At 34.4% G+C, this 27,929-nt stretch overlaps 1 protein-coding gene across 4 annotated transcripts in view; it reads right to left on the reverse strand.

Moving 5' to 3' along the window:
- LOC123529638 (melatonin receptor type 1A-like) overlaps positions 1 to 27,929 on the reverse strand; it is a 210,202-nt gene that overhangs the window by 120,673 nt on the left and 61,600 nt on the right. For 3 of the 4 annotated variants that reach the window (XM_045310042.2, XM_045310060.2, XM_045310052.2), the window contains exon 2: positions 26,083 to 26,187. The exons of the other annotated variant lie outside the window; for it this stretch is intronic. The gene's annotated coding sequence lies outside the window, so the exon portion shown is untranslated. The remainder of the gene's footprint in view (positions 1 to 26,082; positions 26,188 to 27,929) is intronic. 4 annotated transcript variants of the gene reach the window in all.

Consider the following 27,929-nt stretch of genomic DNA (forward strand, 5'->3'; position numbering starts at 1 on the left):
TAAACCAAACGTTTATTCATGATAGTCTTTAAACGTAAAAAATAAAACTTATTTCACCACTATTTTTAATGGGTATAAGAAGATTGTTTGGTAAACAAATATTTTGAAAAACGTGAAGCTGAAGTAGAAATACATAATAAGTAGTCATTCTAAGTAAAATTACTTAAATCTGTTCAAGGCAAAGGGAACTAGTATGAGGATACGAACCTGAATATTCTAAATTTCAACAAACTCCAGCACTAATCATCGACCTATACATCCGAAATCTACGTGCAATAACTTATACTGTCACATCTGATGAAAGTTTTAGGAAAAGACGTCGGAAAACAAGCTACAGAAATCTCGTATGTGAAATAGCCCTGATAATTATCGGTTGACTGATGTATCCCGACATCAAACCCGATCGAAACAATCATTTGTAAAACTAGACCTATAACTAAAGGGAATAAATACCCGCATTCGGCGCTTTGATACAAGGATAGGTAAATGTTGTGATCATTACATTTGGAATTAATGTATGGGCTTGACCTCACTCTGCTTGTCATCTTGATGAGGTACACAAATGAACCTAGTTTTATTTTCATTTTTCTGTTAGGTTTAACATCACACCGACACAATTATAGGTCATATCGCGACTTTCCAGATTTGATGATGGAGGGACACCCCAGGTGCCCCTACGTGCGTAATTTTATCACGGGCGGGCACCTGGATAGACCCACCGACCTCCCGTATGCAAACTGGATTGCTTCCTCCCATAACTGATTCAACCCCCAAGACAGGCTCTAACCCACATCGGTGAGGGGCAAGTGATTTGAAGTCAGCGACTTTAGCCACTCGTCCAGATAGGCCCTTTAAATCTAGTTTTATGAAAATCATTCAACTAGTTTAGAAGATAAGGCGTGGACACTATTTTTAGCTAGCTGATCTTTGACCATTAAGCCCAGTCTTTATTACCTGCGGCAGGTATATTGGAATGCAACAAGTAGTGTAGCACATGGGGAATGGGTGATATCACGTGATTTGTACTGATAAGCGATTGGCTAATCACATTAATGGAACGCCGTTTTTGCAATATAGCTGGCAATCTATATGATATATAGAGAAATGCCTGTGACCTGAATTCCTAGTTCATTATTTCATATAATTTATTCAAACTTTCAGCAATGATCAATATTTAAACCTAGTTGTGCATAAGGGATTTTTTATAAGCTCTTTAATTTCCTGATTATGGTCCTGTGTTGTTTTGCTCTATATGTCAACGAAGTCCAGGTGAAGGCATGAATCACATTTGTGATAACTTTTGTAAAATATTTCAATAGTCAAGGAAGGTGCCCAGTTGAGCTAAAAGTTATGTTATACATGAAAGGGAAATACAGTTATTTTTGCTCAAAATAATTACTTTCAGAATTAAGAAATACATATTTCATAGATCTACTAAAAATGCAGAATAGAGTAATACTTCCTACATTAAAGCGTAATTGTATGATAAAAAACAAGCACGCTATTCACCCATAAGTTACTTTTTAGACTAAGTGGTCACACATACATCCATTACAATTTCCGGTCTGTATAACTTCTGGCCGCAGGAAATATTTCGACTTGTTTGTGATGGCTTTTTGTGAGTGCAGTGTGCAGTGTATGTCGTAAATGACGATTTGTTTCCTTTCGATTTGCAAAATTTCAATTTTTTTATTTTTAATGTCTGATCTGGCCCATAATAATGGCATCAGATTAAACAACACAGACGAGAAAAATAAGTTTCACTAGAACAAAGAAGCAGTTAAGGAATCCAAGAGCAGAAAAGAAAGCAATTTGTGTCGGACATCACTTTGAAAATTCCTTTCGTTTTCAGTTCGTTGAATGCGCCAGAAAAAATGTTACCATTTTCGTTTGTAATAATTTTATTTTTCATTTTATTATAAATATTGATTTATTATATTGTAAGCATTGTTATTGGCCACATTTATTTCATATGATAAAGGGTATGAACCTTTTATTCCAACCGAAATTCCGGATACTGCTTTGTAAAGTTAATTATGCTAATTTTTAAACCTTTGTATTGTGTTGCTTTTATTGGTACAGTATATAAGTAAGTTTATACAACTACTTCTGTATAAGCAATTATTAAGGATTATTGTATGTATGTAGTATATCAAGTTGTTTCTAAGTCGTTGTTTTTATATATTAAATATATAACTAAATCTCCAACTCTTTAAAGGTAAAAGGCTCTGTCATCTAAATGTAGGCATGACTGCCCATTCCTCTTTAGGTAATCAACACTAAACGTGTGTTTGTCCAACTCCTTAAAGGTAAGAGGCTCTATCATCTAAATGTAAGCATGACTGCCCATTTCTCTTTAGGTAATCAACACTAAACGTGCGTCTGCAACAAACATCCATAAACAGTATCTTATATTTTTAGTTTTATACTTTGATTATTTATTTTTAAGTTAACTACTTATGTGTTTAATGTTTGATATGCATAATTATAGTCAAAACTTTTACAAATGTCACCTAACAATAAGGCGAAAAACTGGTCTTTGAACCAATGTGACTTGCATTTTAAGTGTCCTTGCTCTATTATCTCAAAGTAGGTTTCTTACAGGCTGGCCTTTAGCAATATTAGAACAATGGTCTTTCTTGAGAGGTTACTGATTGCACAACATTGACCGTTTCCGAAGTACCAGTTGATCAGTATGTTTTGTTTGTTTGTTTTGGGTTTAACGCCGTTTTTCAACAGTTTGATCAGTATGTGACTGTATATAGTGGTAAAGGTTTTTATAGAAGTGAACTGTTTAGTCACTATTCATTGCTGCGTATTCAAAACCTGTCCTCCGAAGGAGGAGGTGAAAAAACAACAAGAACAATAATACCCTCTAAGTAAATACACAAACGCAATCGTCAAAATATAATACTTGGGTTATAATTTTCTTATATCTATTTAGTGACGTGGTCGAGTAGACATCAAGTTAACCTATCTGACATTTGACTTCCAGCTACAACCTTAACCTTGGAATTAGTGACCTGAGTTGTGTGCTATGCACATTATCTAGATGCGACTCTTTAAAATTTATGAAAATTTTCCCTGCAGTTTGGAAGATATGGAACAGGCAGAAATTATTGATGGACGGATGGACGAACGGACGGATTGAGGTGCGTGGCTCCAATAAAGCTCTCATATGCTTTTTACCTAGAGGTTAAATAATAATATGCCACAAGCTTATCAATTACAATATATGAGACGCCATTTTGAAAATAAAATCAAGCATTTTGGGATCTTGTATGACTCAATGTACCGGAACTCTTGATATTTTCCAGTAAGAAGGAATTTACCAGCTTCTGACTCTTATGAATCGGCTGTATAGTCGCAGACTGCATTGTGTTTGGAAGGACTTAGGAAGCCTGTATTGATTTTGTCACTCAACGTGGAAGCTATGTCCGTATTTATTAGGTTTTGTGTTTCTTGATTAAACACTAGTCTAATTGCTTTGCATAGCTACTAACGTAAGACAGTTAGGTAATTCAGGTTAGCATTATTTTTTTCCTTTTGTCGTTCAAATTAGATTTGCCTGTTAACAAAGGTAAAGCTGTCATTTATACAAAAACAAGGGGCATGTGGCATATTCATGTTCAGTGAGACATATAAAGTAATAAAGTAATAACTGTCAATAATTTTAAAACTGTCAATAATTTTGTCATTACAAATTACTTTATTATTCATGTGATGTTACTGTTTTTTCCAAACAAATACAGATAAAACTGTAAACAAACAAGAAAACCTTACTTGCATATCTGTATATTCCGCCGATAAATAAATATGCAAATAATTCTTTTATACATCACATAAAATTGAATTGAAATACTGAAAATAAACTTTGTGCCAACCATTACTCATAAGAAAATGAAGACATGACCCTAATGCTATTTGCTTATTAACTGCATTAAACTGACGATTACTTACGCCTGAAGTTTTCTACATTTTATCAAAGCAATCTATCTTAATTATTTAAACCGTTTTATTGATATTAGTATGGGGATTTAACCTTTCTAGTTTGACAAGATGCGAAAAATTAATTGAGTGCGGTTTATACAACAGGAAACATTCAGTTGCCTGTAAAGGCATCATTAATTTCGAAATGCTTAAAACACAATCTCCCTTTGAAGAAATCGAATGACAAAAGAGACCACAATGTACCATTATGCACCGTTATTCTAGCTATAGCATGTATTTGCATATTGTATACTGTATTTGGAATCTCACGAAACTATATTCTGTTTCATATATTTCAAAGCACAGATAGCCATAAACTAATTCAGAAGAAAGTACTAAATAAAAGAGATTCTCGATAATTATAGTAATGCTAAAAATCAATTTATTGTAAATAACAGTACACATTTGATGACTGACACCTCTAGAGTTAATCGCGGAGTGTTCCGTTTTAGAGATTGAATACTCAAATGTGAATTTCTCCTAAATTCTGCCGAAAGGGGGTGCATTTTTATCTTGCAACTTGCTTGGTCTTGTCCTAAAAAGTTATTCTGTCTGACTTCGGTGTACCTATACCTCAGACTGATTACTTTATACAGCCTGGTATTTTGGCGTATCCTACTAAATAGAATTTTAAATATTTTCTCTACACTGTCTTGTCTATTTAACTGGAAATAGGATAACTGTGCGATTGGCTTGCCATAAACGGGTTGATGTAAATTTTGATTTTACAATGTATTAATAAAGTATCAAGTTCAACTTTGTAAAATATTTACTACGAAAGGAAGCTAATTATACAAGTGTTTGAAATAGATATATGATCTATTTCATTTTGAAAGTATTCGATATAATGAATTAAGAGTCTATATCAATGGCCCGGAAATGACTGTTGAGGCTTTCAAACAGTTTCAGGAAAACGGTTTGGATTTCTAACATACAAACATTAAAATGTGACTCAAATGTACACATAAGAAGACAAATGACACTAAGTTCGTCTTAACATCTATATGCAAAATTATAGCATCATTGGAAGGAGGATTTAACATAAACATGTAAAAATGGAGAAATAAATACCAGCTATATACTTTTTTCTTAGCGTTTATTCAAGACCGAACATTCTCATGTAACGCTGGGCAATTGCTTCATCAAATTCTCTCGTAAATTATACACGTAAATAGGTTAGAAAATCTTAAATACGAAAACCGCTTTTTCCTAGTGTCAGTCTCATGGCTCGGAAGTAATGTCAAATCTGTTAAATTAGTCTTGATAGTACCTGTAACATTAGTCCCAAACCGTGACTCTATTACCTCCCCTGACAGCCCGTCCAGAGTCACAAGCAACGGCTATTTGAAATCGGCGTAATTAAGGTGTTTTAGACTTTCAGGCATGATTGCTTACATAACGATGATTAAATGGCGAAAAGAAAAGTATTTCCGAATAGCAAATTTATTCTTGTGCTTGTTTTTCTGTAATACGCGATATGTAATGTTATTTGCACTTTGCAGTACCTGAATAAATTCACCCACTGACCTATATTATCCATTTGTTTTTCGTCATTGGTGACGTCACAGCTTTATTAAGGTTGTTCTGCACGTTTGATAAACCGGAAGTGATGGCGTGACGCCATTTTTCCGGAAAACGTTGAATAAAGACTGGATTCGGCGTACGGAACAGAAAATCATTTTATGAATTAATTGTAACCTGTGAGTAAACTTATAACAATGGCACTGTTGCTATATTGTAAAGTCAAATTATGAGATTAAAACATATCACATGTTAAATAATTCAAAATAACGTCTTAAATTTAGCGTGAAATGTCCGGTTTACTTTAATCATGGTCAAATATCTCCAAAATAAGCACACGGACCTATATATTTTATTTCATCAAATTATAGGCCATGTCTTTATTTACAACTGTGAGAGTTTCATCAAAACCTACATTGTAGAAAAATTTCTATTCGCGAAAATGTTAAGAAAGTTATGATTTTCCCATAGGCTCTCATTATGAAATATTGCGTGAGGTCCCTATTTTTCAAATCAGTCTAGCAAAAAATCAAGCACACGACCCTATCTTTTTTATTTGCTTAATTTTCTAGGTAAATTCTGAAGTTTTGAAAAATCAGTGTTTAATCAAATTCTACATTGTAGAAATAATTCCGATCCAAACGTGCAGAACTACCTTAAGTCACTTGCATTATTTCATTCACCGTCATGTACCGGTACCGGACAGAAGATAATTGGGAGCACAACGTCTCAGGTCGATTCTGTGTATTAGCGCAACATTATTTTGTATATTTACATGGATCTAAAGTTAAATTACAACTGTTACATTTGAAATAAAAAAAAGCCCTGGGGCCAGTTGTTCAAAACTTTAACAAGCTGTTAAACTAACCGCTGGTTAAATTTTGATTTAAAACACTATTCTTGGTGGGAAACACTAGTATGAAATTTTTAATTTTATTGTAAAGAATTTTCAAATTTCATAATTCTTAACTCATACATTTGTTTTTCTATGTCTCCTAAAATGTCGAAAACTAATCCTAAAAGTTAATCAACCGTTAGCTTAATCCCCTGTTAAAGTTTGGAACAACTGGGCCCTGGAGACAGATCTATTCTCATGTGCTTGTTCTGGAATAATGTTTGGTGAACAAATCAAGCACGACTTCACGCTGTGCTAAATGCTGTATGTTCATGCAAATATTGATGGCTGTTTTTCTATAGGTTTTATGCAGAACATGTCAATCACGAGATAAATGTATAACCTACAGCAAATTAAAATATTTCTTTCGTTTTTCAAACTGTGAAGCTTATAATTTATGTTCGGATGTTAATCACTAATGATTACGACTGTTTCCAGACGTGTACGAAAGCTTTTCGGGTAGTGATGGGCCGACAATCGGCGACAATCGAATAATCGTCGGCGTTGCATTCATGAGCGCGATCGCCGATTTCACTTTTCCCTGATCGATTAATTACTTGGCATCCTAAACGGATAATTTAGTTGTTTCTGACCTTTTTCGTTCTGGTATTTACGGTTCTTTGGGGCAATATACGCCAAGGGAAACTACTCTACGTAAAAATGGCTTCCTCCAAAGTCTCGACAGAAATTGAGGTCTTCTGTGGTCACCCAGATTTTGGAAGATATATGGCTTATACAAACTTAAGCAGGGAAAACCATCAACCTAAACTCTTGACATTAGTATGGCAGTATGCATAGCATATTAGCAAAGGTAACTTGATGATTTCATTTTTTTTTATTTTGTGGGACTGAAATCCTTCCAGTTGTTAGCTAAGAATTAATAAACCGTTGATACTTTTTTTTTGCTCCAAATAATTTAACAACACAATATCACTGGATAAGTCCCTGGTGAAATTAAGACGAGTACCTGATTTGAAGTTTACTATATTCACAAATATTTCACTTTTATGCTGTTAACTTACTTGTGTTTATGAAGGGATACAATAGAAATGGGATATTTGATGTCTGTGAAGTTCATTTCCTAAGAAATGACATAAAAACACTGTAAGGTGAACTTATAGATATGCAACTAGAGTAACCAATTATCCGATTATATCCGATTAATCGAATCGGTTGGCTTGTCCGATTATGCCGATTAATCGGTTGGCAAATCTAAGCGATTTGCCCATCACTACTTTCGGGAGTATTGTTAACTTGCCACAAATTTCCTGAGCACTAAAGTCGGGTAGATATCATTGTTTCAGAAATTATTCGTAATTTCTGAAACCCTTAACTGCTTGCCCTATAACGGGCATGTAGGTGTACTGTAAGCAAATCCCAGCTTATGTGTTTAATGTATACTGAAAAGGCTGTATTATAATAAAAACTATTATTTTTCAATTATATATACAGGAGTATTTCATTAAATATGTACCTATGCATTTAATTCAAAAGTCTTTGCTGCCCTCCTGATTTATTTAGATTAAAATATGTAAATGCGTGGATTAAAAAGAAGAAATAGTCTCTAGTGGAGCATCTATTGTAATAAAGAATGCATATCTACATAGAGAAATGTTTTGAATAAAACTATTCGGTTGACTGTATTTAATGCCACTATGCATCGCCCAGTAATATTCTGTAAAGAAAATCTTAACTTAATTTTGACATCTTTAATGAATTTCTTGTAGGTCATTTCATTTGTCATCAACAACTATTGGGTTGTCCATGCAGATATATTAGAGGTCAGATTAATATATAAATATGTATTAAAGAAAATTCCCTCTATTTGTTAATAAGCAAATTTAAACACATCTTCATCCGGCAACGGTGCAGGCATTAGTCTTTTCTCCATTTCTGAATTGTTCTAGGTTTTTTATTTTGCTGTCTCTACGTATAAAAATACGTAGAGACAGCAAAATATCAAGTGCAGCATTAAAAATTCATTTGCTTCTTTGTGCTTTCCAATAAAAGTTATAATGAAGACATCTGATTAAGAAAAATACTTTTATGACATTTCAGTTCTTGCAAGTAGGTTGTAAAACTTTTGATACTACCTCAACCATGTACGCTGAGGTCGACTTCTACTCCATCTGCCAATAACTAACACGTTTTCATCTCTATCAACTGAATTTCGAAACAATAACTTCAATTTAGGAAAAGGGAATGGGCAAAAAGACCATTTGCTATAATACACCACAATATTTATACTAGCATTATTGCAGTAAGGAAAATGGCATTATATTATATTTGAATATCCTCAATTTTCGAATTCTATATACATATTTGCTTATTACTACATGCCAATGTCGACTATTGAAAGGAAACAGGTGAAAACGATTGCGTCTTCTCAAAATAACACTTATATTTTATATTACGTTTTGTAATTATCACTTCCTATGATCAAGAGTTTAGTTTCCTGAAAACATCATTCAGCTTTAAAAAAGATGTTGGTGAATTTCTGAAAGCACATTCAAGAGTCATGCACAATAAAGAGACACAGGTGTGACTGAAAGCCAGTGTAGACACCAATCTTGAAACAATACATTTTCCAGACTTTCTCTGGGGACATCTGCTTAGATGCGTAAGTTAAATATTTAATTAATAAAACTGCGGAACAGCACACACATTTATAAAAATGTACTGATAAACTTGTATAATAAATTATCTTAAGCTGCCTTGATTTTGATTTTTTTACCAATGATTTATATATGATTGTTTGCAACATAACTTAAGTAAAAAAGGAAGCAGATCAATTCAATATACAGTCCTTACTGTACAAAACTCTAGCTGGTATCAAACAACCTATATCTTTTATCTTATATCAGCTATGTTTCAAACCAAACACCTTTCAACAACTTATCACGAACCACTCGGGCCTAAAATGAGCATATAGACTGGAGACACCTGCAAATATGAGCATATGCTGCAAGCATGAGATACTTCCTTTTTTACAACCCACTTGGTCCAAGCCTTGAAATTTTACTTGGAACTGAGAATTTTTTTTTCCTTCTATCAAAGTCAGATTTTTTTCCAAACTTGAAAGCTAGACTATTTTTTTCAGAGTGAACCAAAGATCATTTCTTTCTTTCCTCAAAATATTTTTTGTTATGGTATATGTTATTCAAAACTAAAGGAATTTATGTTCTCTTGAGAAATAAATCTATGTTATTTTTCAGTAGGTACACAACAGCTATAATTTCTGCTTCTATTACTCTAATCCAGTCCATACAATATAACATGCCTCGATTAATCAATTTCACGCACGAGCAGGTCACGGGTGTGGTCAATTTTATCATTTTATATTTCAAACCGGTTTATTCCTTCACAAATAATTAAGCAGACAAGTCGATAGTTCGTGTACAAAAATACTCACCCTCCTCACCCTAACAATTTTGAAGAAAAATTCTGCTGCTGTTTTATGTATTTTCAGCGCCAATACACCAGGTCATGCCACATACTGCCACGCCAGTGTATAGTGCCTTTTATGGATAGAGACAATCATTCTTCCAAGAAGTAAATAGTTCGCCACCAAGTATATGAAGGCTTCATTACGGATTGTTTTAGAATTTGCTTATAGATATGAAAGTGTTTCATTTACGTAATTCATCGTTTTTTATGCCCCCAGCATCTACTGATGCGGTAGGCATATAGTGATTGTCCTGTCCGTCCGTATGAGGTTAACCAGGTGGGACCGTTTCGTCTAGCATCAATACCTCTAACTAGAATGACTTGATACTAATGCAGATGTGGCCTCGTCTTCAGACGTCGCCTGACCTCGGTTTGACCTTGACCTTGAGCTTGACCTCGTTTTGGGCTTGGGTTGCTTTGTATCGGCAGGGATGTCACCGGGGACATCAAGCGTTTATTGAACGCAGCTCAATGTGTATTTGTTTTTCATTTTAATTTAGTATTTATTTGAATATTTGATTTGTCTAAATGTTACGACCTGTATAATGTTCAATTTTTTCATTTAATACCAGAAAGACTAATGTAATTGGTAAAGGAAGTCGTGGGGTGGAGACACCTTTCTGTTTGCAGCATTGGATATCACTACCTCCCCCCTCCCCCTCCAAAAAAAAAAACAACAAAAAACTAAAAGATAAGGGTGAAAAAAAAAATAAAAAGATATATAAATAGGAGTTAAGGGTTAGGCAGCCGGCTCGCAGTTTCCCGACTTCCCGTTTAAAAAGCCCTGTCATTTAAATGAAATAGACTCTAAGGTTGTGGAGCAAAAGAAACTGTTCAATTTTATTCAGTTAAGAAAATATTATTTTTTGTAAAGTATGATAATTTTATAGTATCAAGTAAACACGCGGGCAGCAGCGGTCTTGTTTATTTTGCTGCAAAGTATCATCTTCTTAAGAGCCATGAAATATCATTTTAAAGACTTAAGTTTTAATTGTTAGTCGTGACTTTTGTTCTTATCATGGCCGATACACTGCTGCATAAACATAGCAAAAATATGGTCCGACAAACAGGTGCAGGAGTAGTAACATCTTTTTGGCAATTTTATTCTTTATACAGTAACTGATGTCCGCCCGTTACATGTAAGCTTATAAATAAAAATTATGATCCACAAAATTGGCTTGCCTTTGAATGGCTTTTGATACAACGGCTGTATCGCAAAAATCCAAGCTCACGTCCTAGGTTGGCCACTAGATCAGCATCTTAAGTTTGGCGTTCGACTGGCCTTCTCTTATTATTGGTGTTAAGGGCGTGCGCTTCTTAACCGTTAGAGGGGGCCTTGACCTACATGGTCGGCCGTTCAACCAAATTCCTCGAATTGACTGTATTTTAAATCAAACAGGGATTACAACTCTTCGGCCAATTGATCTTAGATCCGTCGAAAGTTGTTTATAAATGTGTACTTGTAAGTCAGTACATATTGTATATTTATATATTTGTGGATCACTTTGCTACAAACCTCTAACGCTTGGGTATGTTGAAACAGACATCACCCCCCTGTTTATGTTCTTGAGTGCCGCTTAGTGCAGTTGATTGCTTGGAGGGTTAACTATTGCGCGGCACAAGTTGCCCGATCCTCACCTTTGCATCCGTGTCTGTTGCGTACAATGTATAATAGTGTTATAATAATGTATTCTCATGCACTTGCGATGGATTCATATTTTTATTGTTTTAATACATTATCATGATGTTGAGAATTCGTTGAACATCTTGGCCTCGGATTTTCGGTAGCTGCATTTGCTAGCACAGTTCGCATTCTTTCCCCTCCATTGTCTAGTATATGTGTGCTTATCATAAATAGAGCTTCAGCATCATAGCGTTGTCTATTTTGTTTCTATGCATTTTGGCTAGAAATCTATCATTTCATGCTTTTTCAATTTTTATGATACTTCCATCTAATACAATATGCCATGATATTTCATTAATTTCTGTAATAATATTATAATAATAAAAGTCACGGCCTTATCCCATTCAATCAGTATTTGTTATTTATTGTCAATAGTCAGAAGCAACAGGCTGCTCTTACTAATATATCGTTTAAATCTAGGCCAATTCTCGTCATGGTTAAAACAACATGTCTCTCAGAGTGTGGGCGAGTCTGTCGCTTCTTATATTCATGTCCTGCTGATAAAATAACTAGCGCGATAAAGACATACATTCTGTAGTCAGTAATTTGCCTATGTACATATGAAGTAGCTAAATGCAAGTCTCTTTGATTTAAGTTTTTAAATAAGAAGCAATCTGACCCAAATTACAGTTCCTTATTTTGAGCACTAATATATTTCTCAAAGCAAAAATGGTAATCAAAATGCCTTAAATTATATATTAATTGATGCATAAATGATAAATGAGGGTCAAAGCCAGCCAAAACTGGATGGTAATATGACAGATTCGAGAGGGAAGTGGGGACATGCTCCTTCCGAAAAAAAAATGAATTGCAAAAAATGAACAGCTCTTGTGAATTTCGATGTGTATAGTTGGAGACATACTCTCCCAGCTTTTGGATTTGTTTGATTTGGTAATTATACATTGTGAACATCATGAGCATGCCCTGGCCTCTGGAACTGTGTGGCTTATCTGATGTAAATGCAAGTAAAATTTGTCTAATAAAGTTCACCCATAAATTTGAATAATAATTGCTTCTAGGTAAAACAAAGGTGATAAATGTCTAGACCTTACAAGCAGTTTGATGGGTAGAGAAAGGGAGAAAAAGCAATATTTCTTGTTTAACTAGAAGATAGTTGGTCTGTTTTAAGCTCTTTCCTGGACTTCAGCTTAATAGCGCAGCGAGTAGAAAATTCGTTTAAAAAGTTCTGAGATCTGAATTCCAGGCTTTTAAAAATGTATGCGTGCAGTTTTTAGGAACCCCTGGGATAGTATATACACAGTATTTTATGCGTGGTATGTATAGCAGGGTGTAGGAGGATCGGAAAGACCCTTCGAGGGGGAACGTCATTCTGCAATATGTTGGTATCCTGCAGTCTGCTGAGTTTTAAGAGAATGTCTTTTCTGTGATAAACTGAAGTTCCGCTAGTGTTTTACTTTTTTACCTGAAGAAAAGTTTGTATTTTAAATGAAATGTTTGTTATAAAGGGTTAAAACTAAATTATAAATATTGTTATTCACATTCTATGGTCTATGTGTTTGAGAGCTGTTCTCAATGTTCTCTTATTTTGAGAAAGTGTTTTATCATTTCTATATGAGTGGGGTACGGGGGTCTTTCCTCATAAAACTATCCAATTTGTGCATGCCAAATCTTGAATTCTAAGGGGATGTCAACACTGAATATTATGGTTGATGATAACTTAGGGTATAAATTATATAATGTCAACATGCCTTGGACAAAAAGATATTTTGAGTAGAACTCTTTATTAGGGTGCATGTTTCTTGTAGGAATTGGTACTGTAGATAATTTGCAATATTTCAAAAGGTAAAATACTGAATTCTATTCAGGTTTTAGGGGAAAATTATCAGTATGGTCTTCTAATTTAGAAGGAAATATATAATTCTCTAAAGATGATGCTCCCCCCCCCCCCCACCCCACTCCCTGCTCTCATGCTATGTTTACAGTATAGGTTACTGTTTAAATACTGAAATTATTAGTATAACTTACTGCAGTCAAAATTGCACCACAGCTTTAATACTTTCAAGTCAATCTCGCACTCTTCTTCAGCAGTTTTCCATATTTAAACATTGATTTAAATGTTGCTCTTCTGTAATAATAAGAGCGTTTGTATAAATATATCTATTATGTATTTTTGTTTGTGGGGGGGGGGAGGTGGGGTTAACGTCGCACCAACACAATTATAGGTCATATGGAGACTTTCCAGCTTTGATGGTGGAGGAAGACCCCAGGTGCCCCTGCATTATTTCATCAATAGCGGGCACCGGGATAGAACCATCGACCTTCCGCAAGCCAGCTGGATGGCTTCCTCACATGAAGAAGAATCTGGTCAGGATCCATTCTGTTCGCTTTCAAACCCTATTGCAATTAGAGAAACCGTTAGCGAACAGTGGAATCCTGACCAGACTGCGTGGAAGCGCAAGCTGTCTGGATCTCATCATGGTCCTAGCATGCGCCAAGGATAGTTAAATCGAGATTCTATTATAGAAGTCAACAATGTCGACATGTTAAGTTATCCATGTGCGTATTATAAATGATTTTAATGTTTGCTAATTTACATTGATATAAAACATTAATGGTATCATCTCCATAGCAATTCGGATATCTTCATAGTTGCATACAGCATTGGGGTTCACCGAAAAAAGCTTGAACAATTAGGATTAATGCGATAAACCGATATAAGGTGCATATCAAGATTAAGGCTAAAACAAGGCCTTAATACTGGTAAAATCGTTGTGGTTGTAGTATTGTTCGGAAAGTATATTTTTCATATAAGCAAAATAATCCCATGTCTTACGTGATAAAAATCAAGGTAACCAAATGGAGTTACGCCATAACTTAATAAACGCGACCATCATAAAATACAAATAGCCTCGGTTACGTTATGGTAGCCAGAACTCAATCAACATAATCTAGCAAATTAAGTCATGAAATTATTTCAAGCTTTAATCAATTCATCTGATTTTTTAAAACTTTTGTTTTCATGTAAGTATTATTTTGATCGTGAATATATCAAATGGTCAGCTTCACAACATTTGACCACAAGCATGAGGTTCAACATTATCTAAAGGTAATTTATTTCCCATAGGTCCTAATCATCGCTCTCAGAGCACTTCGGATTGTACTTCACAGGTAATATCCAGAATAAACTAGCTTTTGACTCCTGTGACATTACATTACAATATTAAAAAATATGTTGTTTTTTTTCAAAATGGTTTTTATTATTAGTGTGTGTCTATCAGTTACCCAAAGTTTGTTTCCGATAGGTATTTTCTTCTTCAAGTTGACATTAATTTTCCATAAACAAACACAACGATCCAAAATAATAGACTCGCCAAAGAAATCTATATTATTTTATGTCAGTGTGTTTATATATATAAATAACGGAAAGGCCAGACAGTAGCTCTGATGTGTTTGAAAATGGTAAAATATGCAGAAAACTGCCGACATTACAGTACAGTGTATATAACAGTTATCCCCACAAGATAAATTTCAAACATGTAATCAAAAATGCCTACATTTGACTGCCTGTTTCTTTTAAATGGTAACACTCCATTCCTCTGATGAAACACAACATTGAAATAATCAAAATATTCGTTTAAATCTTTAACTGAAATCAGGGCTACACTTTGAAGAATTTAATAAAAGAACAAATCATTAGATGTGTGGAAGACATAAAACAAACACATCCGACATAAAAAAGTCTTGCTGCAAATTATGGAGTAGAACTGAAACCTTAATGTGCATTGTATGTCGAGATTTTTCCCTTTACCATTACGCTATTTTAAATATTTTTTTGTTGTCAAACGATCCGGAGGCTATAGTCCCTTTAAGTACGATATTGACTGACTCTTTTCACTAGAACTGAAATATTAAAGAAAATATAACTGAAAAGTACATCATCGTCAAGGAAGTAGTCTATGTTACTGTAATTAGTCTATTACAAATCAGGTTTTCTATTTATCTAAAGGGCAACTACCTACAATCAGCTTGTAGTCCTGAGCGTATAGGAACATACAAGATGTTATAAACTGGAGAGCATCCGCATTATCACCGTGTCCAACGTATACGTTGCATTTACGGCGAGTACGCTACATACATGGTATATTGTACGTTCCATTACCGGCATTTCCTGTTGATTTTTTCAACATCCTATATGGTGCGGTAAGACAAACTACTCATTTTCATCTAAGTTCAACGTGTTCAAAGAAGCGATATATTCAGTACGAGCTGCAGATCATTCAAGCTCCCCATGGTAAAACGTGAACGAAATTGTCGATTTTTCTTTTATTCTAAGAAGAAAGAAAGACATATTTCCTGCTGTAAGTGATTCCAGAAAAATGAGCCACGCTATGAGAAAACCAACAGCTTTCAGCATGGATCCAAACCAGCTTGCATGCTGTTCGCTTTCAAAGTCTATCATCAGTGCAATTAGAGAAACCATTAGCGAATAGCATGGATCCTGACCAGAATGCGCGCATGCGCAGGCTGTCTGTATCCATGCTTGTCGCAAAGCCACTGCATGTTTGTTTTCTGATGTTGCGGCTCAAATCTACAAAGGAAAACAATTAAAATTAGTAAAATATGTTACATGCACGTGAAATAATATAAGAATAAAATCAATGCCAATAACATTGCGTAATACTGAGACTCCACTACGCCATCGTGTAATGTGTTTTCTACATATGTAATTATTTTCAGGATACGATTCTTTCGTATGCTAACGTAAACGCCCGAAATATTGGCGAAGATTAATGAGTGCCAGGTAAATGCTTATGGACAACTGACTGAAAATTGTTATACATGATATCTAATTGTGAATGTAACTCTACAAACACAGTTATTCCATATATTTAGTCAAGTTTATTTGATAACATTCGACATTAAAATTAATATTTTAGAGAGACTTTTTGCTAGGAATTTATCATAGTGGTGGGGTTTAGGTATCCTCCCCGGAAATTCCTTACAATAATGACAGTAACTGTAGAAAACGGCCTTTTTATGACGCGCCGTTTTATAGGGCGTACATCGCTAATTTTGTCATAAAACTCCCTTTAAACATGAATTTACGCCATGGTATATATTTCAAATTGTAGCTTGTGGTACTGTTCTCGCGTTAAACCGATAAAAAGTAAACAGAATGATTTTAAGAGACAGAAAATGAACCTGAAAGTGAACATCCGAGTTCAAAACCGACTTCACACGTCGGTTTACTCGAATGTTTGAAGGAACTAGAGAATTACTGACCAAAATCGCATTACCATGGGGAGCTTGAATGATCTGCAGCTCGTACTTAATATATCGCTTCTTTGAACACGTTGAACTTTAATGAAAATAAGTAGTTTTTCTTACCTCACTATACGGGATGTTGACAAAATCAACAGGAAATGCCGGTAATGGAGTGTACAATATACCATGTATGCAGCGTACCCACCGTAAATGCGACGTATACGTTGGACACGGTGATTATGCAAGGATGCCAGCGCGACACAAGAAAGACATTCAGATTTTAAAAATAAACGGATTGAAGCATAATTAGATATTACATTTGTCTAGACAAAAAAAAATTGCGAAACGAATCATTGACGTGCAGTTCCTTAGACACCACATAACATTAATGAAAGACATGCTTCATAGAATATTTTATGTTTTATACAACCGCAATTTTGGACTACTTTATGTTAACTTGGTCTTAAGCCCAAATAGTTAAGGTCGTTGACCTGTTATCACGTAGCATATGAATCCTAAAGTCAAGAAAACACTTTTATGTTAGGAAGCCACCACAATGCAATTTACGATTGACAAATATGTCCATCCGCACCAAGGGTGTTCATCACCAAAAAAAGCTAAAATGTCATGACCGAACCTATTTATATGTGACTAAAACAAGTCACACGAGCCATAAAACGTGTTGAACACATTTAACCTAGCATGTGATTGCTTGAGAATATGATAGTTACGTAATTAAAACAAAAACAGTGCAATATGTAGACCAATATTGCATATGTATAAAAATTATAATTTTATTTCAAATAATTTGTTTTCATTGATGGCGAAACTAGACAATTAAACTACTTGTATGTTTCTCATGTCATAACAATTCTAACAGTGGCTGTAATCACTTAAAATCCAACATCCAACATCTGGTGAAACATTTGTAAATACTTCAGTGCAATGTTTTTAAATAATTAGGAAGGCTTGTCTAGATTAACTTCGTTCCTGAAGAAATCACACAGGTATACAATCAATTAGTTCATAGCAGTCTACTCGTTGAGCATTGTTACATTTTATTTCACAGAACCGCATGTTAAACTATAATGTACCCTGTGCTAAGAATTGTTTTTGTTGGATATTGTTTTTGTAATGAAAATAATTTCATCCAGATGTCAATTAATTTAAATATATTATGTTACTGGGATATTACATTTCTAAGCTAAACATTCTGTAGCAGATGTTTCATACTCGCAATGTATGTCTGAATACAATTCGTGAAAGAAAAGAGCAGGCATACATTTAAAATATTAGTTTGTCAAATCATTTGAAAAGAAAATCATTTGTGAATATGGAAAAAGAAACATTTGTTTGTATTTAGTACACGCGAGGAAAAAGCCTGTCTATGTTTTGTTTTTATACATTCTTTTGGTCATTGCTATAATTAAAAGTACCGAATGCTTTATAAAAAGTCACTTTTGATAAAGACAAAAATGTTGCTGACAAGGAAGCGTGCAGCCGGAACATTTTAGCTGTTAAACTGTAACAAACAAAAGGAACTTCTTTTCAGTTCATATGAAAGAAAAATATTAAAACTTAATCATCTCAACCTATCATTTCAACCTACGGATCTAGTTATGGGATGATACTTAATTATGTTACTAAAATAATGTACATAATAAAAGAGGTCTAATGAAAAAGAGTCTTTTAACTTTTGGTTACCTGTGAAAATGTGTACATCCGAGGTATCAGACTCTGTATTGTTCCTGTAACGAATCCATTTTCGTAGCTGGCTATATTGTTATACAACAATACATAATGCTGTTTGACATTCATAATTGTTTTGAACTAGCGTGTCGCCTTCTTGGCAGATATAGACATAATCTATGGTATCCAAACATATTCCAATTTTGATCAGAAGGTATAATGGAACAAAGAACGAGAAACCAGATACGCGATAATGAATAAAATTACATTTTGCTTGCTCTCTTGATTTTGTGATATATTTGTTCAATTAAACACTGTTTTATGTAAGAGAACGACTTTAAAGTGTGTCGGAGTAAAAATCGTGAAAACAAAATTTCCTTTGCCGAGAAAAACAAGAGGGTCATGATGACCCTGAATCGCTCACCTGAGTATATTGAACCACATGTGGCAAACTGATGCTACAATATTAGAAAGTAGATCAGTAGGTCACATTTATGGTCACTGAAAGACAGTTTAAAGATTGGTGTGCAAAACTGTACATGTCATCCAAATTTCAAGGCTGGATCTTAAACAAGAGTGGTCACAAGCAAAAGTTTACGCACGGACACACGGACGACGTAGACCTACTGACCTAGTTTTTGACCGCAGGTGACCCAGTTTCGAACATGACCTAGATATTAGATGAATAATCAGACCAACTTTCATACAGATCCCTTGAAAAATATCGCCTCTAGAGAGGTCACAAGGTTTTTCGCTTATTTGACCTAATGACCTAGTTTTTGATGGCACGTGACCCAGTTTCGAACTTGACCTAGATATCATCAAAGTGAACATTCTGACCAATTTTCATGAAGATCCATTGAAAAGTTTGGACTCTAGAGAGGTCACAATGTTTTTCTATTTTTAGACCTACTGACATAGTTTTTAATCGTACATGACCTAGTTTCGAAATTGAACTAGATCAAGGTAAACATTCTGACTAATTTTCTTGAAGACCCACTGAAAAATATGGCCTCTAGGGAGGTCACAAGGTTTTTCTATTTTTAGACCTACTGAGCTAGTTTTTGACCGCAGTTGACGCAGTTGACCCAGTTTCGAACTTGACCTAGGTATCATTAGGATGAATATTCAGACCAACTTTCATACAGATCCCATGATAAATATCGCCTCTAGAGAGGTCACGATCTATTATATTGAACACTGCAATGACTCATTTTGATGTGCAGTAGGTCCATTTTCGGAACTGGACATTAAGATTGTGGTGAAAACGTACATCACCAAATTTCATGGATCTTAAACAAGAGTGGTCAGAGGCACAAGTTTTACGCGACCGGATTTAGACCTACTGACCTAGTTTTGACCGCAGTTGACCCAGTTTCGAACTGACCTAGATATTCACGATAAATATCAGACCAACTTTCATACAGATCCCTTTAAATATCGCCTCTAGAGAGGTCACAAGGTTTTTCTATTATTTGACCTAATGACCTAGTTTTTGATTGCACGTGACCCAGTTTCGAACTTGACCTAGGTATCATCAAGGTAAACATTCTGACCACTTTTCATGAAGATCCATTGAAAACTATGGCCTCTTGAGAGGTCACAAAGTTTCTCTATTTTTATACCTACTGACCTAGTTTTTGACCGCACATGACCCAGTTTCAAACTTAACCTAGATATCATCAAGGGAAACATTCCAACTAATTTTCAGAAAGATCCATTGAAAAATATGGCCTCTAGGGAGGTCACAATGATTTTCTATTTTTAGACCTACTGAGCTAGTTTTGGACCGCACATAACCCAGTTTCAAAATTGACCTAGATAGCATCAAGATAAACATTCTGGCCAACTTTCATGATAAAGATCCCATGAAAAATGTGACCTCTAGAGTGGTCATAAGCAAAAGTTTACGGACGCACGGGCGACGAACGCCGCGCGATCACAAAAGCTCACCTTGTCACTTTGTGACAGGTGAGCTAACATTCATAACAGTCATACTTCGAGGCAACACAAACCTATTCTCTTTTTCTCAATCTATCTACTTGATGTAATATCGACCAATATACTTGGAATTAGACTATATCAGTCACAAGCGGAAAGAGTAATATTTTGCTTCCTGCTATTGAATGTTTATATAATATTTTTAATATAGAAGTGAAGGACCAATAAATTATGTCAAATACTGGACATGTAAAATTAGTTTTACGCTTGAAATCATCTAATGGAATCCCTAAATTAGAAACATATTTCCTTACAAAAATAACATAGGCTCATTTATGTGATCATAAGGATATGCGGAAAAGTATGAGAAATTTATCTATTTTATGTATTTAATGTTAATAGCCATATGTTGTTATAGTTCGCACAAGACATAAGGCAAATTGGGCCGCCTATAATTTGTGTTTTATGTTACAGATGCCTAAAGTTTCTTTTTCAGCCGCCATTTCACAGAAACTGCTTAAAGCTACAATAAAGGACAAAAGCCGATACGTGTTGTCACTTCCCGATGGCATTGTCAATAAAATAAGGCTTTGTGTTTAAAGCAATTCACATCAGTGCCAGAAATGTCTTGTTTCATTCCATCAATTCTGATGCAATATTAGTTTTAATATGAAATATTATTTTTAAAAAAGCTGACTAAAGTAAGACATAAATAAAGTTTCCATAGCCATTTTATTTATGCCTGTTGCTTATCGGTCTATTCAGGTAAGATTAAGCATTTCAATCAGCTTCATAAAAACCAATCTACATGACAACAACGATAGTACAAACACTATTTAAAATCTTTTCACTAGATTTGAGAAAAACGTCTTGTAGATAGCAGAACTCCTGTGAGAACCCATTAAGACAAGAGTAAATTTGCTTGAAACATAATAAATTACTAATGTAGACCAATATGCCGCTGTTTGCATAAAAGCAAAGACTTTCACCGCGCCAGTTTAATGGAATCTGTATAGCAGAAAATATTTTATTTCCTACTTCAGACTAATCGTGCTTAAATAAACGCAAAAGAAGAAATTTAAATCATTCATTTTACTTAGGAAGTAATTTCAGCTCGCGCTATTATACGTTTTCTTTAATGTTCTCATATTTCTAGATACAAATATACTGGCAGACGAGACTTTTCTTTTCCGTCAGTATTGTATCAACATATTTCACCCTGTGAAATTCTGTGGGATTTATTTCTTAAATCTCTGTCTGTAGAAAAATTTTACTGCAGAAAATGTCAAAATTTCCCTTGGGCATTTCTTTATTCTATCTTTTTTTCAAAGCAGTGATCACTGATAAATTTAATCTCTGTCAGCAGTAATTTTGCAGGCTTTTTCCACGCCTAGAAGTGACAAACTGTTTAGTCTTAAACACAGAAAGTACCTAGTCATCTAAACCTGCAATAAAGTATTAGTTTATCACTGAATCCCCAACAAGGAGGCTTTCGTGAGAAGTTAGGAGTTCTAATGACATCTTTTGTTCTTCGAGAGTGTATTCATTATTCACGAGAAAATGGCTCGAAACTGTTTGTATGCTACCTTGACGGTAAAAAGGCCTTCGACAATGTATGGCATTCTGGACTGTTATTGAAGCTGTATGAACTTGGCATCGATGATACTTCCTTGATAGCTTTCAAAGAATTGTATAGAGGCGCTTCAAGTTGTGTAAAGAGCAGAGGTGGATTTACGTCTGAACCCTTCCCTGTTCGTCAAGGTACGCCCCAGGGACGTAAAAGTTCGCCGATATGTTATCTTGTTTATATCAATGAACTGATTACAAGTTGCAAACGAGTGGTTGTGGAATCTGTATTTGTAATACAAATGTTTCATCGCCAACAGTAGCAGACGACATGGTACTTGTTTCTTTTTCAAGGTCAGGATTGGAACACATGTTGAAGATATGTCACGAGTAATCTCTACGTTGGCGATATCAGTATAATGCAAACAAGTGCGGAGTAATAATATTCAATGACAAAAGAAGAACCGCTAACGCCACGAACCTACCATTTCCTATAGGTAAAGATCTTATCAAAATAGTCCCGTCATACACACACCTGTATCACATGGATAGACTATCATCACACATGGTAATGGAGTCATGGACAAATCGAGGTACTTCTATCCATTGTAATAGTGGTTTCACCCAAGTACAATGCTCCACTGACACTTAAGCACTACATCCGTAATTGCCAAAGCCTGTACGGCTGACTTTGGGAAAATTCTCCAAACGGATATACTTGCCTTGGAAGGTCAACACCGTTTTGTTAAAGTAAATCCCAACTTTTAAATGTACTCTAGCACAGACTTTGCAAATCTCGATAAATTTGAATTCTTGGAAGCAATCATTGTTAAAGAAACTGACATTCTTTGACAGTATGTAGACACCATGTAACTACCTGCTAAAGAGTTGTTTGTAAACAGACTATTTAGGTATTTGAGTTTAGACAAACAAATGAAAGGTTTTTTTCCTGATGCTTACCAGCCAATACATAAATACAGACTGTCCTAGAAAAGTTTATGTCCACGGGCACATTTCCATCTCGGTACGCTTGGAAAAATATGTTAAATACACAGGTGTTTGCGCAAGAAAGAGCTGTCATAATAAACAACATTAGACAACGTTCTTTGTTTTGGGATCTAAATGATCTGTTAAAGGTGAATAAATACTGTAGCCTGTGGGAAGTATCAAAAAATGTGCCAAAGTTAGCCCCCTTGTGTAGAACTCTAGTAGCAGCTATTAGCCAGTGGTTTTCTAGGAAATATTTGATAGTATGTAAAGTCTGCAAATACCAAGTTGAAGATGAACTAGAACACTTAATATGTCACTGTCATTTGAATCGTCAAGAGAAGTTATGGAAGGCAGTGCTTCTTGATTGTGGTTTTGCTGGAATGATTGAACTTATGAGATCAAGACCAAATGATCAGTGTGCGCTCCTTTTGAAAATAGCCTCTGTATGTAATGGTTATAACCTAGGAAACTATAATGTTGCAAAAAAACCTCTGTAAAATATTGAAAATGTAATTAATACATATCAAAAATAACGACCTCTATCTATTTAAAGATCGTTTACAGGTGTATCATACTACAAGTAGGTATTTTAAAATGATGTCACTAAAATAAAAATGTAATAAGATAAACATGCTCTAATTATAGTCCCATATGTCATTCTTGGTAAGTCACAGCTCAAGATTGACTATATATGGTATTTTTGTTGCTATTGCTGCTATTTCCACATTCTGCGTTAACTGCACGTCTCTCTAATCATTTCGTTTCGGATAAGGTGGACTTGGTTCGATATTTACAACGTATGGATAAGAGATGTGTGATTAATTCAGGCATTGTACTAATGTATGGTTGGAATAATTTAGAAAATAATATCTGTTCCATTTCTCTTATAATAATGAGTGACATATTGAGTTTGTATATGATTATATAAACGAATTTGATGAATGTATATATGTACATATAATTCTTGTAATGTATATATTTGTATATATATTGTGCTCTCCAGAATTGGGGGAAATAAAGATATCTATACTAGTAAGGCACAGTCATCCAAACATAACTGAAGCCTGTTGATATCTTATTGCATAAGTGAATCCGTACTCAAGATATTTGTAACTTTTTTTTATTAGTTAGAGGCATATATTTCTATTGAAATGCTACGTTTTTTATCAGAGAAAATATTTAAAAAAAAACATACTTGAGTAACCCATACTCTATTTCAGTTAAGGAAATTGAAAATAAATCAGTTGATTTTGGTTAAAACTTATTTCAAAATACTTAATTGAAAAACAATTTAACCTCCGTACACGATTATGAATTAAACGGTTTTAAACTAAGATGACCAGTATCATTTAAACAAAAACGGTATGTTCACAGAGGCTTTGTAAATATTCACTGGAAATTGTATACGTTTTTGTTGTGAATAAAAAGCTCTTAAATAATATGAATTCTGTAACAAACGAATATTCAGCCTTAATAAGGTCACGAAAACCAAAATATAGCTTACCGAAATGTATCATTTCTTAAAAGTACTGACATCTTCCAGTTTAAAAGCATGAATGCTTGTATTGTGCATTTTCTATTTATTAATAAATGCGTCCAAGCCAATAGCATACACGTGACAGTATGGAAACAACAGCACCGCAGTGCGGAGCAATACTGACCCCCCCCCCCCACCACCACCCAAGTGTGACCTTGACCTTGAAGCGAGCCATCCAAATCATGCGCTCTGCACGTCGTCTCGATGTCAAGTTTCTTTGAAATCCTTCAAGGGGTTCAAGAGTTACAGAGCGGACACGAAACTGCTAACGGACGGACGGACAGACAGACGGACACCGGCGTCATAACATAATACGTCCCTTCGGGCGTATAAAGACAAAAACAGATATATTTGATATTAATGATTATGGGCGACCTGCTGGTCTAGTGGTAACACGCTTGACTGTCAATCCGAGGTCCGGGGTTCGAATCTCGGTCCAGGCACTGGAAATTTCTGAGATGCTCTTGAGTTTCTTCCTTATATTATAGAATATATTGAATCCCAGACAGTTGCCAAACAGCGAGCTGATATTTACATATTTACAAAAAAAAAAAATCATTCACGTCTTTATCTTTTTTTTTTTTTCATATTATAACACATTTGTTTCACTTTTTAAAATATGTCACTTCTGGCAAAATGTTTTAAAACAATCATGTAATGCTATTATAATGCATTATGATTATTTGCTCTAACAATTTACAACCCAATAAATCATACCGTGCATTATTGTATAATAAATTATTCTAATACTCGTGTTTGACTTATTATAACGGGAATTTATCTGACAGCTGTGTGTAAATCTAGATTAAAACAGTCATTTTTGAAATACAGGTGAGATATAATTTTAAGCATTAAAACAAAGGATTTTGTGAAACTGGATGGTTACTTTCAGAAAAAATGCACGTTCTTTAATTACAGCACAAATTACAAACTGCCATAAAGCAAACATCGAAATTTTGTTCGCAATATGTTTTGAACTGGAAAAAATATCATATAACGAGGATCTGAAATTTTAGTGCTGTCTACCATTAACCATTTAATAAACCATTAATAAATGATTTAAATTACGGCAATATGGAGACATTTTATTTTATGGTTTAAAAGCTCGTGCACGTTGTACTCTTGTAAAAAACGTGATATAATAACACAGAGACAGGTTAATATATTTGGAGGCCAATCGCAAAGAATTTGTAAGTTCAACATTTGAATTAATTACATTCAATGTATTATGTACAATCTGACTTGCAGTTATACTGACTACTTTATTATATTGACTGGTGAATAAAAAATGTTTTTCTTTCAAACACGTGAATAAGTTCTTCTATTCTGTTCTATAATTTGAAGTTTTTGTGAATATACAGCTTTGTTTAAATATTATCTGAACTAGAGCTCAATTTTACATTCTGACTTCTTTAATCGAAAGCGTTTCCTTTTTTAACATTTCTTATTATCTGTTCATGCAAGCATACTAGCATCAGCAAAATTATGTCAGTCATTACTTGCCAAACTATTCTGGAACACTGGTGTAAGGATTTCTAGAATTTGAAATGTTATTATTATCAAATACAACACAAATGTTATCAGACATTATATTACCTTAACGCATGAATACAATTCCATATAGACATTCACTTAAAAACGGGTGTAGGTAAGCTCAATATGTTTGCACACACAGCATTTGACATCTGGAACAAACAGCACCTGTAACGAGAAAACATACCGCGTATATCGATGCTATACACCAGGCACGTTAAAGAACCAGACTGTCTATTAGCAAAGAGCTAGGCTAAGTTAGCCGGACAAGTCTGTATCTAAAATGTTCTCTCTGTCTGTTCTTGGGGCTTTATCTCACTCTGTCCCTCTGGTCAGATCGCTCTGTGTCTGTACTAGTAGAGGATGAATTTCGCGCTCTGTGTTGCTGCGTTTTCTGTATGTAAAGCGCCTTTGAACGTGTTTATCATGAAAAGGGCGCTATATAAATCTGGTATTATAATAATAATAATAATAATTATAATAATATATTAATAAATCACGAGTAAAGCACGCCGCAGAATTTGTTTTAATACTCTATTATGACTTCTGTTTCTGCTTCGGTTTAGTCTATTTTAATTCACTCAGAGGTTGTTTAAAAGATGTTCCACAAATGTTGCATTAATCTTAAGAAACACTAAACCTACAGAAAAGTCACTGGGGATTTCGAATGATCGAGAGTGAGAGACTGAAAGTTTGGTGAGGCATTTCGTTAAAAAAAACTACGTTTTGAATTTAACTAATGTATAATCGTTAAATGATAATTTACAAAATAATGAACGCAGTGGCTTACACTACCCTTAAAAAAAAGAACATATATCCAACCAATTTTTGGGTTCTTAATTAACCTGTTCCAAAGTAACGTGCTAAAGCTATCCCCGTCAGGTGATTTGTTATATATGTTATAGCAAGAGAAGGTATGGCAAAAAAAAAAAAAAAGAGAATGAAAGATAAACTAGGTTTTTGCACTAGATGCACTTAAAGGAAAATGCAGAATCAATACAGAATCAATGACAGAAAATGCTATTTTATCAGTACATCAGGAGTATAATTAAAGAATAATGGGTTTGAAATGGTATAGCCGTTAACCATGCGTTTCCGGGATGAGCTTTATAAAGTTAGTTACAGTACTAAAATGAATTTCTAAATAGACATGTTGTCGTTATATATTCACACGCATTTAAAGTAAGTCTTTGTTTACCATTAAGTTTAAGCGTTATTAAATTAATATTGTTTCGTCTGGCATTCAATGAAAGAGCCGGGATATAGTTCAACGTAAACACTTACGAGATATTGTCTTAAAAACATTAAGAGCTTGGTAACGCTTCTGCAATTCATAGACAATTCTCAGAGAGAATCATTAAAGCCTAAGGCTATATAACCAAATTTAATATAGTATAATAAATAATTTTCATTTTTATTTGCACTAAACTTTAAAGAAAGAAAATATTTCTGTGAATGACATGCACTTCTGAAGTTAGGTTTTTAAGATGAGAATTTTCTAACGAGATATAAATCGTTTGTGAATGTCTGCAGCGCAGTGCTACAATACCGGCAAATGAAAACCAAATTATCTCTTTCGCGTGCCAATGTGGATACCTTACCCAGCCAAATTAGTTCATTAAGCTATGATATAAATTATGTTGACATTATGAACAATATATTTAATGCATTGACAAGACACATGGAATTAAAGTTATATTCTTTAAATAAAATATATTGTACAAATCATTTGGATCTAGCTGTAATAACATACGTAATGTACACAATATTGCTCGCTTTCATGTGTGAATACATTCAACCGTAGTTAAAGAAGTGTTTGTCAGCAATATCATTACTACAACACAGAACTTTTTCTGAAGGCTTTAAACAAGATATAAGTAGGTGCACTTTTGTTTCAGTGCACAGTTGTG

The sequence above is a fragment of the Mercenaria mercenaria genome, chromosome 1 (assembly GCF_021730395.1).
Source record: "Mercenaria mercenaria strain notata chromosome 1, MADL_Memer_1, whole genome shotgun sequence".
NCBI classification, from domain to species: Eukaryota; Metazoa; Mollusca; class Bivalvia; order Venerida; family Veneridae; genus Mercenaria; species Mercenaria mercenaria.